Here is a 17,001-nt window from a genome sequence, read left to right as displayed (position 1 = left end):
TGGCACATTACAAAGCCTCTGCCTCAGCACACTGACAAAGGGTTTTAAAGTAGTCTTTTGTGCCCCAGATAAGCTAGGGCAAGGACATGGGGGCAGCAAATTCCAAACACTTCTGGAGTGGAACCCTACAGATCCTTCCCCTACTTCAAAGCTGGTACCAAATATAAATATTGGACACTCAGACCCAACATCTCAGTACACCTCTCGACTTGTGGAAATCTCAGGACTGCTTTGCTTCTGTCCAATGAGGACTGCTACTCTGCTGCCCTGCTATCTGAGTGAGATAGAATGGACCGGAATCTTGAACACAGGATCACGGAGGAACTCTAAGGGCTAGTTTACTGGCCTCCTGATCAGAGACTAAAGGACAGAAAAGGCTCCAATCTTTTAATCCCAGCACTTGGACTCTGCCTGCTGTGAGTCAGTGGTGCCTCCTCAATCCTGGTCCTTGGAATTGGACCTGAAGGCACTCTGCCAGCTTAGCTGTGGTCCCTAAGGCTGAACCAACACAGCACAACGCATATCCTCACTGCTTTGCATTGGTACCGCCGCTTCGCGATGCATCGCCTGACAGAGTACTTCACAACGTAACTGTTTAAAAGGCTCCCATGAGCCGCGAGCTGACGAGCTCAGGGGCGCGCGACGCATGCTGAGAGTGGTAATATTCCTGATAAGATGACGGCAGCATGCACAGGAGCCTATGAACTTTTTCCCTACTGAAGAGAAAGGAATTTCGAAACACGTGTATAGGGATACAGGCACTGGCCATGAAATTTGACAAACCAGCAACTTTGAAAACTATATTTACCATGATGCAAAAGGTAATTTCGTTGTGCATGTCCGCGGCGTGCCCCACCCCCTTGACTGTTTAAAAGGCTCCCATGAGCCGCGAGCTCAGGGGCACGCGACGCATGCTGAGAGTGGTAATATTCCTGATAAGATGACGGCAGCATGCACAGGTGTGGAATTCAAAAACCTTGGAGTCCTTTAAAAACAATAAGAGGCTGGCACAGAACTCTGAAATATCAAAGGACAATTTATTACACTCATGTGAGGTGAGGCTGCGTCGCCCAAAAGCCATGACAAATGAATGAGGCAGTCTGAGGAAGTCAGAAGGCAGGCGCCTTATATACATTTTCAGACTTACACAGTAAGCATACATGAAAGGGGGCAGTCTTAGTTCCTGTGAGCACACAAGGAATACCAAGTAAGGACATGTAGAACCAAGGGGGAGGAACTAACAGTTTCAGAACGTAGTGAACGCATTCCTATGTAAAACTTAATCAGTAACAGATGCAGACTCTACCAGGCATTTCTGAGCATGCGTGGAAGTGGAGGAGGCTAAATATATCTTGATACTAGGCAGACTTCAGGCGCAGCTAAAAGGAAGGTAGGACAATACAGATAGTGAGCACATGGCAGCACATGGTAGCCAAGATGGCCTCCAGAAACTAAAATGGCTTCTAAAAAGCGGATAAGATAACTTCTAAATGCAAGATGGCTTCTGCTAACGCTAACCCATTTATGCTAATTTACAACAGACGGCCGTTTTAGCGTTTGCTGAAGACATTCGTATTATTCAGTAGGAACATGGAAAACAGGTGCTCATTAATTTGAACATAATTTCGTCAATTTTCTAATTCATTGCTAGATAACCATTTCCATTCTAAACATTTCAGCAAGGGTATGACCAGGAATACTAAAGAACGGGACATTAGGTCATAAGCATACATACAAACAGTAGGAGGAAATAATGACCACTATTACAGAGAAAATTAGCATTTTCACAACCCTAAGCAATAGCAAATCCTAAAATCTTTCAGAAAACACTATATACTCATGTAAAATGGTGGCAATGCAATCCTTCAATGCTCTCAAATGGGATAAGGATATTCTTCACAGAGAATGAACTTCTATTCTACCTGTGCTAAAAAGAATACTACTCTAAAATACTGCAGGCAAAACAATAAAAATTAATTCCACAACACCCAGAATCTCAACATTTCAGGAATCACTTCTATAACCACGAGTTATGCCCAGAGTCCAATTCCAAGTCTCTCTGGCAGACTTTTATTGCTCATCGAATCTCTTCATCCATCGCTGCAAGGGCCTCATCATTTCAGGCCTTCCATAGAAATGTATCTCAGCATCCGTTGGAGTGCCCTTTTTGGCAAACACTCATAGTTCAGTCAAAAGTCTCAAGTTCACAAGGGCAGTGCACCAGTGTCTCTCATCTGCGGCAGACACTACGGCAGACACTACAAATGACGTGCTCTTCGTGATCAAGGGCACAAAGCATCTCGTGCAGATCCAAGCACTGTCAAGAAAACTCCTTTAGCAAATCAGCAGCACTTTCAAACTCCAACACTCCTTGTTCGGTGTCAGAGGACGCTCAAGCTGCTCATTCATGGGCACCATAAGATAGTGCCTCTCGCCAATCTCGAATTCTCCATTTCATTTCTTTTTCGTTGGAGCAAAGGTGAAAAAGGGAACGGTGTGGCCAACTTTGACCAAGGCTCAGGCCAAGACGCAGACCAAAGGACTCAAGGGGTTCAGGCCAAATCTTAGGTCAAGGGCTCAAGGGGCTGTACACTGTCAGAGGTTGCCAGTACATAACAGGTACCTTTTTGCGCTTTTTTTTTTCAATTCAAATTCTGTTGCAAAACCAAAGGGACTCCTTTTCTTCTGTCGTGGAGCGCTGGGCAGTAGAGCGAACAAAGAACTAGGGTATACCATTGATGGCGTGCAGATTCCTTACTGGGTGCTGGGACTATAAACCAAAACTTCCTGCTTTTATCTATGGCTGTCAAGGATAGGAATTCGAATTCATCTTTGTCATTCGTTCTGCAGGTGTCACTCTCCCTTTGACTCTGGAGAATCCTGCAGAACCTATCAATGTAGAAGATATGACACAATTGTTAGTTTCCTTCAATTGTTGTTCAAAAACAATTCAATATTTAACAAGGGGATTGCAATCAGTTACCCTACAATCTTCAAGAGAGTAGTCATACGCCATGAGACTATCATAATCTAAAATACACTATCATTCTCATAGAAGGCAAAACAATGACTCTAGCCTCTTCAATTGTGCTTCCATATGAGAGCATGTCTTCTATCATCTAAGGGTAGACAATTACATAAACATTTTATCTGAGTGGAAGTCCTTACATATAGGGGCATCATCTAATGGGTAAACATTTTCCTAAATGAGAAAATCTAAGTGTTCCTAAATCCCTCACCTAAAACATTTCAAAAACGAAATCACATAAGAGATGGTCAGGGACATTCAGACAATGGCTAATTTATCAAAAATGTGAAAACAGAGAAAAACAAGAGTAAAACTCCTAATGTTTCCATTATTAGAACACATGTGGTCCATCAAACATTAAAACAGCAGCTAAAAGAGCTGAGAACCTAATTAGAATGGGCATTACATTTTTCCCACATTCAAGAATGAACATACAGTGTCTCCTATTGAGATGAGAAACTTTCCTTATTATATTATTAAATCAGTTAACCAGTCTATCACTAAGCTGACAGTCAGACTGGAAAGCATCAAAAATATAGGCCTAAAGAAAAAGTCTAAAGAGAAAGAAACAGTCTGGTCAGGTCATACTAAGGGGAATTATGCATAATGTTGTTGTTCCTATTACATCTCTGCAGTCTGGACACAATGCAACATCTGGGGAGAAGCGCTACACCATACACAGTAATCTCAGTTAATGGTCCAGTTCCTCCTTTAAGGGAAAAAATGAAAAATGTAGAAAAAAATGAAAAAGTTAGGTCACCTTTTAACAAGAGCCACAAATCTATAATTGCATCCTTAGGTCCAATCAAGGATATGTATATAAATCTAGGCCTGCCTGTTCCTTAAGGGAGAAAGGGCAGTATCTGTATTGTGGCTTCCTGTATATCTCTTTTATTTTACCTCAATACTATTATGGTCAAATTTTAACATCCACTGGTGAGGCGAATGTATTCTCATGATCACAGTATGCAAATATCATATCTGTGAAATTTAGTATAAACGCAGATATTAACCACGTGGTGTAGAGCGACACATACCGTCATACATGTCTCTTCACAACACAGGCAAATTTGTAATAATATCAAAAAGCAGCTAATAAAACAAAACAACATCATGATCAAGCCATCAAATATACATGCAGTATAATAAGCGCAAAAAGCATAAACAAAGCACAATGGTACTTGTAATCAAGCAGAAACGCGTGCATGCATGCAACCCAAAACCCAGAATCCAGGCCAGCTTAATTTGTCAAAATCAAAAATTACACCAAAATTACGCTTTCATTTTACTCACACCCCGCTTTTTGCCAGGTTATCACCAGTTGCTAGTTATCAAAACTGGCAAATACAACTTACAGTTTCGCTTGTGACCCATAGGATGAGCAAGAACCATTCATAAGGGAAAAATTGTAAAATCATGAAAAAACACACATTTCATTTCAAAGAAATCATAATAAAAACCCATCTCTTTTCAACATACTACTAACACAGCGCATAACAGAGTAAATCTCAACTGTTAACCACCCATCCTTCTTTTAAAACATGCTAACCCACTTTCATATTGACTGTAAAACTGTTTCACAGACACACTGCATCCCTTGCACCAGCCTTTCCATGTGGCCCCGTCAGACCCCCTGCCCTCAAAGCCCTGAGAGCCTGCGGCCCCTCATGGCCCTGGGAGCCTACGGCCCTTCATAGCCCTGGGAGCCTGCGAGCCCCTCATGGTCCCCCCTCTCCCCAAAGCCCCTGAGGGCCTGCTGTTTTCCTTTCTTTAAGGCTGGTCAAGAATGCACTTCTCAAAAACAAAAACCCTCATGTAACCCATCTAATGTGCAAGCTTGAAATTCTGCTAATCAGAGAAGCTTTTCACCAAGCAGTCGTTGCTCCATCTGTTCACTTACTTACTCCTAAGCCCCCTTCTCACTGACCTTAAGGTCAAATTCTGCCAGGCGTACCGTGCGGTCCTCTCATGCCCTAGATCCTATTTCGTCCCTTAAACCGACAAAGTCAGAAACTCTTCCCCACTCATTCTAAGCTACAAGATCAACCCTGTTGAAAAACACATGTTATATAAATGACTTCTTTCAGGGATAAAATGCATTTAGTAAAACATTTACTGTGAACAATTTGCAGAACATGACAACAGAGCATACCAGCATTATATTAAATTTTTTCTACCACCCTATTCAGTGGTACCCAGTTATCATCTCTAAAAAGATAAAAGACAGAATAGGCCCTGCCGAAATTTAAATTATCAATCCTGATATTAAACATAAACCTCTACACCGGGCACAGTGACTCACTGAGCTATGAAGAACAACCTCAAATAATAACAACCCACACGTTTTGTAATATACCCAAATATGCATTTTACTGAAAGCCAAAAAACACTGCAATGCTATGGTAAATGACTAGAATGCTTGTTAAAAGTCAATTTTAACTAGATTTCGACTTTTGACTGTGGGGTACATAAAAATGAAAATCCTACACTTGCATTACATATTAATCAACCCCAGAATGTGCTTTACAAATTACAAGGAGTAAACATGAAGTATCTCGCATGTAATGGCTTAGAAAAATGAGCTTTCAGCCTGCGCCAAGTAAACCCTTAACATGCAAAATGTCCTATTTAAGCAGTCACACATTACTTTAATCAAATTTTAATTTTAGGAGGTCATAGTATGAGTATTAAGCTTTATGAATATCCAAAAACAATTTTGAAAAACACATATTTTTTTTCAAATAATTTTTCCATGTTTAAGAATTTATTCATTTCTTTATTATTTTTTTTCCTCAAACCCAATCTGAATTGCTAAAACCACATTTAAAACCCAAACTGCATCTTTTTGCCTATCAATTTAGATGCAGTCATGTAGGAGCCTATGCGCAGAAGCCTTACTGAAAACATGGCAGATTTTCGTGCCAAAATTTAAAAGAGGACATTGAGCAACATCACCAGAGATAAACCCCCTTTTCATTTTACTGTGTTTTAAAAAAAACAGAGAACAACCCTCAATTGAAATGCCTTCCTGTGATATAAAATAATGCAATTTACTTTTGTAACCCTTTAAAGCTCTTATTCTGAGTTCCTAAATTCAGCCCGTGTTAAAACTACCAGCTAGTCTCTGGCCTGAATAAACATTCCAGTGTCTTTTATTGCCTTTCAAAAACAACACATGCTGTTCTCAAGGCAGGAAATGGCCTGCACGAAGCTGACCCTAGAGCTTTCAGGAAACAGACATTTTTTAGAAAAGTGTGTGCCACAAAATACATTTAAACGTAGCAAAAATTCACTTTAAGCTGAAACTTTAACATTTTACATGTATGAAAATGCATGTAAGCAAAGGAGGGCTTCAAATTCGTTTTTCCCTACAGAACACACAATTTAATTTTGAGGCCTTTTCATGTTCCTAGTGAATGTAAATTTTAACTTTATCCAATTTAAGCATTTCAACAGTTTGCACATATGTGCCTTTGCTTAGTCTATAATTTAAAAAGCAACATATAGCGATTTTTTGCAGGTAACATGGCAAATTACTGCATTCTTATTTAATTTTCACCTAATATCAATTAATGCAACATTTTCCTTAACAGACTGAAAACATCAAGAAATCCACATTCACGCATTGAGCTCATTTCACACAGAAACAGAAATATTTCAAACATACAGGACACACAATACAGCGCTTAAGGCATGTGTTTCATAAATTCGCGCCAACGCTATTCACAAGCAGAAATTACACTAACAGGAACAAAAACCCCACATTTAAACGCACATTGAACCCACAGATCAACACATAGGACTGAAACAAAAAACAAGCCACAAACAGATCTTAAACCAAACCAATTTGTAAATGCTAGTTGTACGTCATATTTACAAGGAATGTTTGGCAATGATGTTTCAATTCACAATTTTTAACTGGCAGAGCACCAAAGAATCGCTCTGCATTCCCCATTCATAAAAGTGCACAGAACAAAAGGATCCTTACATGTATTATGGCCATATTTTAGTTCCCTGAGGATACAATATCACCAAGGAAGAAATATGTTTTCACACCTAAACCTATTTAGGTATCCCTTCTAAGGGAAGCCGGCTCATTTACTTCACATCACATTATGGTACCGTTCACAAAAGCAACACATTTTAACATGTGAGCTTAACCAAGGACAACAGGCATGCCAAAAAATAGTGCAGCGTATACACTACTATCAAAGGTGGAGGAAATATCCTCGCATTACCTGCCTATATGAGTTGCAACACATACATATCAAATCAAATCATATCAAATCATATTCATATCATATTCTTCGAAGATCACACACAATTCAAAGTAGACAAGTCTATCACAAATTCAAAATATGCCACAGTAAGCGTTACACAGGCATTCAAAACTTAGAACAGGCGTCGCAAAGTTACTTTTACCAAACATAAGCTGTCCAAATTCTAACTGCCACGTCTTATCTAACAGTTTATCTTTTTATGTTACATTTTAATACTCACGCCAAAAGTGTTCTCAGTCAGGGGGGTGACATTCTTGGGAGGACCAGAGGTTAGGAAGGGCAGAAAACACACCGACCTGCAGACACAAGGAATCACCAGAGGCGCGCCGTGCACAGCATACCTTTTGCAGAACCCAGTCCCATGCTGTTCAGTAGTCTTCTGCCTCCTAGCAAATTGATCACTCCTCCAGACTGTCACCTCTCTGATGAGTCCCTTTGTCGCGGTCGCCAATTGTGGAATTCAAAAACCTTGGAGTCCTTTAAAAACAATAAGAGGCTGGCACAGAACTCTGAAATATCAAAGGACAATTTATTACACTCATGTGAGGGGAGGCTGCGTCGCCCAAAAGCCATGACAAATGAATGAGGCAGTCTGAGGAAGTCAGAAGGCAGGCGCCTTGTATACATTTTCAGACTTACACAGTAAGCATACATGAAAGGGGGCAGTCTTAGTTCCTGTGAGCACACAAGGAATACCAAGTAAGGACATGTAGAACCAAGGGGGAGGAACTAACAGTTTCAGAACGTAGTGAACACATTCCTATGTAAAACTTAATCAGTAACAGATGCAGACTCTACCAGGCATTTCTGAGCATGCGTGGAAGTGGAGGAGGCTAAATATATCTTGTTACTAGGCAGACTTCAGGCGCAGCTAAAAGGAAGGTAGGACAATACAGATAGTGAGCACATGGCAGCACATGGTAGCCAAGATGGCCTCCAGAAACTAAAATGGCTTCTAAAAAGCGGATAAGATAACTTCTAAATGCAAGATGGCTTCTGCTAACGCTAACCCATTTATGCTAATTTACAACACAGGAACCTATGAACTTTTTCCCTACTGAAGAGAAAGGAACTTCGAAACACGTGTATAGGGATACGGGCACTGGCCATGAAATTTGACAAACCAGCAACTTTGAAAACTACATTTACCATTATGCAAAAGGTAATTTTGTTGTGCATGTCCGCGGCGTGCCCCACCCCCCTTGACTGTTTAAAAGGCTCCCATGAGCCGCGAGCTGACGAGCTCAGGGGCGCGCGACGCATGCTGAGAGTGGTAATATTCCTGATAAGATGACGGCAGCATGCACAGGAACCTATGAACTTTTTCCCTACTGAAGAAAAAGGAATTTCGAAACACGTGTATAGGGATACGGGCACTGGCCATGAAATTTGACAATCCAGCAACTTTGAAAACTACATTAACATGATGCAAAAGGTAATTTAGTTGTGCATGTCTGCCGCGTGCCCCACCCCCCTTGACTGTTTAAAAGGTCCCATGAGCCGCGAGCTGATGAGCTCAGGAGCGCGCGACGCATGCTGAGAGTGGTAATATTCCTGATAAGATGACGGCAGCATGCACAGGAACCTATGAACTTTTTCCCTACTGAAGAGAAAGCAATTTCGAAACACGTGTATAGGGATACGGGCACTGGCCATGAAATTTGACAAACCAGCAACTTTGAAAACTACATTTACCATGATGCAAAAGGTAATTTCGTTGTGCATGTCCGCGGCGTGCCCCACCCCCCTTGACTACTTCACAACTTAATCCTTCATTGATTGCATCCTCATTAATGAAGGAGGATTTTGCATCTAAAGCACAGGTTAATATGGGGTTTGCTTCTGTTTCATTATGACAAAAACTGTGGTTTCTGCTTGAGTAGAGTTTCACCCCACTTAACTATATATATAGATATGCTATCCCCACCTGGTAGGCCAATATTATTGGCTATTGGGAGTCTGCTTGAGACATCATCAAGATTTTTAGACCACTTCCTACAAGACATTGTAAAAACCCTGCCGTCCTACATACAGAACACCAGGGATTTTTTGAGAAAATTACACAATGTACAGTGGGAAGAAGATTTGCTAAGAACCTTAGATGTAGCCTCGTTGTACACGAGTAGCATGCACAAAGATGGCCTAAGGGCTCTTATGCACTTTCTGGGCACCAGACCTATACATGCATACCAACACTCTGAAATGTTAATCCAAATGGCAGAACTGTGTTTGGAAAACAACTTCTTCCTCTTTGGGAATGACACCTATAGACAGCTCAGGGATTCGACCTTTGGCACCTGCTTAGCCCCCAGCTATGTGAATCTTCACATCGGCTGGTGGGAGGAGCGGCTGCTTAGGGTCGTGCATGAGGCAGATTGGAATGAAAATATCAAGGTCTGGTGCTGGTATATAGATGACCTGTTCATCATATGGAGGGGGCCAGCAGAGAGGGCCAATACTTTTTTGATGGCTCTCAACAATAACACACTAAACCTGACCTTCACAAGCATCTTTAGTGAATCAAACGTGTACTTTTTAGATTTGGAGGTTTAGATAAAAAATGGCAGCATGCACACTCATACTTTTCGGAAACCTACTGCTGGAAACTTCATTTTACATTCAAGTAATTTCCACGCGAAAAAAGGTAAACAGAGTATCCCTATGTGGACAGATCCACATGAAGAGAAATTGCAGTGAGACAAGCTCACTCAAACAAGCACAAACTGATTTGACAAAAAGATTCAAGGAGAGGGGGTATAGGCAGCAAGTTTAAAAATCAAGCAGTAGAGAAAGTAGATGGACTATTTAGAGAAGACATCTTTTTGCAGAAAAGAGAGAAGGAAAGAACTGGTGATTCCAAACAGAAAATCTGAATGATAACCGGCTACAAAGCCTATCATGCAAGGGTGAGAGACTCCAAGAATAGGCATTGGCACCTGGTAAAAGGGAACCAATATTCAGCAGCCTAGTCAAGTTAAGTCAAGTCAAAAGTTTGCTTTATTCGGTTAAAACTTTAAAACCCTCAAAGCACATCATATTATTACCTCATACAATTATACATGATTACATACTAACATATAACACCGCTAAATTGCAATTATTGTACAATGAAAATGGCTATAAAAAGTTAAAAACTGTTTTGTACACAGCAGCCTAGTCACACGTAACCCCCTCGTCTCTTATAGAAGAGCCACATCGATGAGACAGCAATTGGTAAACAGCAGCCCTGAGGTCATTGAAACTGAGAGCTGGCTGAGGTCAAATCCTGGCTTCAATAAGAGCCTGAAATGTAATGCTTGCAAATATGGAGTGAATAAGAAAAAGATACAGCTGCCACTAATGAACAAACCTTGGAAAATCTCACGCATTTTTAATTGCAAAAGTGATTTTGTATTGTACGTTCTCCAGTACACTTGTCCGATTTTATATGTGGGCAGTACAATTCATATGGTCCATGTGAGGATTCTTCAGTGCCTCAGGGCAGTGAAAAATTAAGACCAGTCATACCCAGTAGCTCGACACATTATTGATGTTCATGCAGGCAAGGTTGAGGAGCTAACATATTTTGCAGGTGACTCTGTTCCCAAAAAGAGACGAAGCGGGAATTGTGAAGGAAAGTTGAGGCGACTAGAGTCCCGATACATATTAAAGTTCGACTGTAAGACACCTCGAGGTCTGAATTTTGACAAAGACTTGCCTCTCCATCTCGAATGAAAGACACAAATGTGCAAAGAACTGATCCACCTCCAGATAAATGCAAAACCAAAGCATATTAGGATGGCCATGTCCGAACTCCATTTTGATGTTTTTAAAAAAATGTTATGTTATGGATAGACATTTTATACATTAACTACTCAGGTTTAAGACCATGCCCCGGAGTGTTATTCTTCATAGAGAAAATGTTATGTAGAGTGTTTTAGGGAATTTGGCATAGAGAATTTTTATGAATTTGATTGTATTTATTGTGCTATCTATTGTGAACACCATCCACTCCGGATCACCAACCGACCCCTGCCCCCACCACGTCTTCAACAAGGCCGATTCCATCATCGCACCCCAACCCCGGGAAATCATCAACACCTCCTTGAACACCGCCACCTTCCCGGAGAGCTGGAAGCATGCCGAGCTCAGCGCCCTCCTGAAGAAACCAACAGCGAACCCCACCGACCTCAAGAACTTCCGCCCCATCTCGCTCCTCCCTTTTCCCGCCAAAGTCATAGAGAAGACCGTCAACAGACAGCTGCCGCCTTCCTCGAGATGAACGGATCCCTCGACCACTCGCAGTCCGGTTTCCGAGCCAACCAGAGCACCGAGACCGCCCTCATCGCAGCCACAGACGACATCAGATCCCTGCTCGACAACGGGGAAACAGAGGCCCTCATCCTCCTGGACCTCTCCGTAGCGTTCGACACTGTCTGTCACAGCACTCTAGTGCAGCGCCTCAGCAACACCGGAATCCAAGACAGGGCACTGGAGTGGATCATCTCGTTCCTCACCTGAAGAACCCAGAGAGTCCGCCTCCCCCATTCAGATCAGAGGCCACCAAAGTCACCTGCGGCGTACCACAAGGATCATCACTCAGACCCACCCTCTTCAACGTCTACATGAGCCCCCTCGCAGCCATCGCACGCCAACACAACCTCAACATTATCTGCCGATGACACCCAGCTGATCCTCTCCCTCACGAACGACCCCAGCACCGCCAGAACCAGCCTACACGAAGGGATGAAAGACGTCGCCGAGTGGATGAAGAACAGCCGCCTGAAACTGAACTCAGACAAGACGGAAGTTCTCATCCTGGGATCATCACCCTCAGCCTGGGACGACTCCTGGTGGCCACCCGCCCTGGCACCACTCCCAAAACAACAGACCACGCACGTAACCTGGGCTTCATCCTGGACTCCTCCCTCTCGATGACCAGACAAGTCAACGCCGTCTCATCATCGTGCTTCAACACCCTGCGCATGCTCCAAAAGATCTTCCTGTGGATCCCCACCGAAACCAGGAAGATGGTCACCCAGGCACTCGTCACCAGCCGACTGGACTACGGAAACACCCTCTACGCTGGAAACACAGCCAAACTTCAGAAAAGACTCCAACGCATCCAGAACGCCTCCGCACGTCTCATCCTGGACATCCCCGTCACAGCCACATCTCCGGCCACCTGAAAGACCTGCACTGGCTCCCCGTCAGCAAGAGGATCACGTTCAGACTCCTCATCCACGCACACAAGGCCCTCCACGACCTGGGTCCCAAGTACCTCAACAACCGCCTGACCTTCTACACTCCCACCCGCCAGCTTCGATCAACCAGCCTCGCCCTTGCCGCCGTTCCATGCATCCGCAGAGCCACCACCGGAGGAAGATCCTTCTCCTACCTGGCAGCCAAGACATGGAACTCCCTCCCCATCCACCTCCGGCTAACCCAGGACCATCTCTCCTTCACGAAGCAACTCAAGACCTGGCTCTTCGAGCAGTAACGTTCAACTTTCCCCCAGCGCCTTGAGAGCCCTCCGGGTGAGTAGCGCGCTATACAAATGTTATGATTGATTGATTGATTGATTGTGCTATTAAGGAATATTGGTGGTGGATTATGATGGAATTGTTATACTTTTAACCTTTCTATACAATCACCCACACTTTATGCTGTTATTTTAACAGTGCTTTATTAATATTGCATCTGTACTTTATACAAATAGTTTGCACTGATGCACATGCACTTTACCATATTCGCAACTAGGAGAAAATTTGACTGATTCCTACAAGGTACTTACCTAGGAAGGCTGATGCTGCAAACTCAAGAACATCTCCTAGTGATGCATTTGCACTTTATGTAAGCAATTTGCACAGATGCACTAGCAGTTTTTTGCTAACTTTGAGACAAGAAGAAAGCACAAATTGATGACATGTATAGGGATTGCATATGTAATCCCACAGTGGAGAAATCCAAATAGGGTATGAAACGGTTAAGCCTTACCAGCAGGCAAAAACAAGATAATCCAATGATTCATTATGTAGACCATAAAATCCGTTATCAGCTCTTTAACATTGATGATATGCAGCATTTGCACTTTATACGCTGAACACATAATACTTGCACTTGCACTTTAATGTTGTATTGTATAAGGTTTACTTAGTGATTCCTCAATGAGGTACCCCATATATCGTTTTAGTATCTGTTCCAGACCTGGATTAAAACAATTCATTGGAAAAAAAATTGCGCTGTAGAATCGAGGCCTGCTCAGGTGCACATGCCAGCCAACGCACCCTAAAGTGAATTAAATGGAAAAATGCACTCCCAGGGGCTTAACGTTGATGTGTAGTAAAGAATATTCTAACTTACGTGGGTTCAACCTTAGGGAGTTTTAACAAATTGCCAACTCTCTGTTATATGCAAATCAGTAGTTAATTGAAACTTTAAAATGAAAACCAAGAAAAATTGCTAAATTGTACACAATTATAAAAATCCAAATTTAACAATTACCAAACCCTTATATCCGAATTCTGAAAATGAATCCTGTGTATTTTGAGTATATTGTTTATGTCTATGTCACCATGTGATTGTGAAAGTGGGCTTAAAAACAAAGATGGTATTGAGGCTCGGTGGGTGACCAAGACAGGGAACCCTGCCGAAACATGTCATAACCTGGAAATAATCGAATAAATGTTACTTGAAAGCTTTGAACTGCAGTGCCGTTTTCTGGCGAAGAGAGTTTGTGTGCCAGAGCTGATATATATATATATATATATATATATATATATATATATATATATATATATATATATATATATATATATTTCACATACCTCTGCACAAGGAGAGAATGAGCCGCACACATCGCGGTGTATATATATATATATATATATATATATATATATATATATATATATATATATATATATATATATATATATATATATATATATATATATATATATATATATATATATATATTACCTACTGGTGGTCGCCAGTAGGTAGTTATAGTTAGGACCGAGTTTCCATAAGAAGAAATTGTTTTGTTTTGGTTATAACTAAGGGTGGGCGTAGTGGGGCTACGCGAAGCTTCATGAAGTGGGCATGAATCTACGGCCACTCACGCGCTTTGCGTAGCCCCACTACGCGCCGCCCACCTCCCTCCCACCCTCTTCTACACCCTTAATTAGGATTTTAAATAGTTTAAAAAGAAAAGAAAATCGCTTACATTTTATGCGGCGTCCCGGGGCTCCATCTTCTTCTTTGCGCCGACTTCTTTCAAACCAAATGCGCATGCGAGAAATGCGCATGCATGGGCGCCTACTTTCCAATAGGGTGAGTGCTTGTATACTTGTGAACTCGGCGTCAGGGGCGCTCGTTACACCAGTCTGAATTTCCCCTTCATTCCCCAGAATCATCACCACCAAAGTGCCGTTCCACCCAAAAACTGCTACCGGACGACCCTCGTGGTTCCTGGACTGCCCTAGCCACTGTGGCTACACTTCACAGATTGGATCTCACCAAACCGAAAAAAGGTGAGGGCTCGGATCCTCCTGAGCGCCCCTCTTTCGCTCTCCTCCTTTCCTTCCCCCCCCCCCCACAGGACACGTGACTACCTCTGGCCCTTCCCCTGAACCATGCCTTCTCTCTCCCATACAGCACTGCTTTCAACCCCACCCAGTCCTGAAGATGATCAGAAATTAAATCAGATTGAAACGCCGTCGAATACCCAGCAAGACCATAGGCGCCCCTTACAAAGTGGTTCACGCAAAGAATTCCAAATTAGAACTATCATTCAAAACCATACTGAACCACTCTGTTTTTACTCACTGTATATATCCATGCACCAAGCACCTTGCGCCGTCCACGCTGAGCACATTGTCACTTGCGTCGCCTTTGTGTTCCACACTCACACACTTGAGCACCTTGTACAATGTTGGGTTGATTTCAACTCTTTAATTTGTAATTCGCAGTGCTGATATAACTGCTGTATGCTTTGATCTTTCTTCTAAACTGTTGACATAAATGATGCCTTGACAACATGATATAGTCAAACAGAGTCTCCTTGTTTCTCTTTGGATAATGTTGCATTCATATCCTTACTAATTGTCTTTAAATTATACCAGTTGGGATATTTTGTGTTATATACAGCTTTACCCCAATCCCAACACGGTTGAAGGGTTATTACTCCTGTATTTGCATAAAACATCTGATTGGTTGAGGCATTACGAGCACGAGCTTGCTGCTGATTGGCTGTGAGCTGAGTGAGCGGTAGCAACTAGGAAGTTTTTGCAGCCATTTTGTGATTCCATTGAAGCGAGTAAGGGGAAAAAAGGGTGAAAGGGTGAAAAAAGTGGGAAAGAGGAGGGTAGGAGGACTGTAACCTCTGTGGGGTGTTTATGGTGTGCTATAGAGGGGGTGCAAAGCAAAGTATTCACCCCTACTGATGTGAAAGTGCTGGGCTACAGATATTAAGTGAGGTATTTCCTAGAGTGTGATGCTGCTAATGTGAGGTGGTGTGGGACTCAGGTAATAAAGTGTGAGCTCAAACTGTGTGTCTTATGCTGTGAAGTCATGTGCTCTGGCCGCTGCAGTGCAGCTGTGGAAGTAGTGTCAGCATGTGTTTATACCTACTAGGATGAACTACTGACCCGTACTGGTCTGAAAGTCCTGTGGTACGGAAAATATGTGAGTTAAGAGTCCCATTGAACTAGGAAGTGTTGGCTGCCATTTTGTGATTCCGTTGAAGCGAGTAAGTGGACAAAAGGGCACAAATCATAGGAAGGAGGAAGGTAGGAGCACTGTAACCTCTGTGGGGTGTTTAGGGTGTGCTATACAGGGGGTGCGAAGTGAACTACTCATACCTACTGGTCTGAAAGTGCTGAGCTATGGAAATTAAGTGAGGTATTGCCTAGAGTCTGATGCTGCTAAGGTGAGCTGGTGCGGGACTCGGGGATTAAAGCATGAGCGCAAATTGTGTGTGTTATGCTGTAAAGTCATGTGCCGTGGCCGCTGCAGTACACCTGTGGAAGTAGTGTCAGCATGTGTTTATATATAGTAGGATGAACTAGTGTCTCATACTGGTCTGAAAGTCCTGGGGTAAGGAATATATGTGAGGTCCTGTCTAGAGTCTCATGCTGCTAAGCTGAGCTGCTGGCAGACTCGGGGATGAAACAGGGGGAGCGAAGCGAACTACTCATACTTACCGGTCTGAAAGTGCTGGGCTATGGAAATTAATGCACCCATTAGGATGGCGGGTGGACTTTGCCCGCCCGCCATCCTCACGGAAAACTGGACCGCCCGCGAGCTGTGCAGCGGTCCGGCCTAGCATATTATGAAGCGCCCGCCACAGTGGCGGGCGCATAATGCTTATATAACATTGCAGCGGGTGGTCTTCACACCAGCACCCGCTGCAATGCTATAAATGTTTGTGATGCATTTGCATACACAAAGCGGCAGGCACCGTGTGTGCCTGCCACATTGCGTATGCAAATGCAGGGGGGTACCACAGATACCCTCCATGTGCACCCCCCCTCGCCTTAACCATGGGGCCCACAGGGGGCCCCCAAAGTGAAGACCGCATGCCCGCCACGAAAAGCATCTGATCCTGGCCATCCTAATATGGCTGGCAGTGTCTGAAAGACACTGCCAGCCATATGAACCCTTTTCCGCCCCGGCCGCAAGGCGACAGGCGCAGAAAAGCGGCGGACGGTGTTT

Source organism: Lissotriton vulgaris, chromosome 8 (assembly GCF_964263255.1).
Source record: "Lissotriton vulgaris chromosome 8, aLisVul1.2, whole genome shotgun sequence".
Taxonomy (NCBI): domain Eukaryota; kingdom Metazoa; phylum Chordata; class Amphibia; order Caudata; family Salamandridae; genus Lissotriton; species Lissotriton vulgaris.
The sequence above is the reverse complement of the archived record's forward strand: the minus strand, read 5'-3'. Positions refer to the sequence as shown.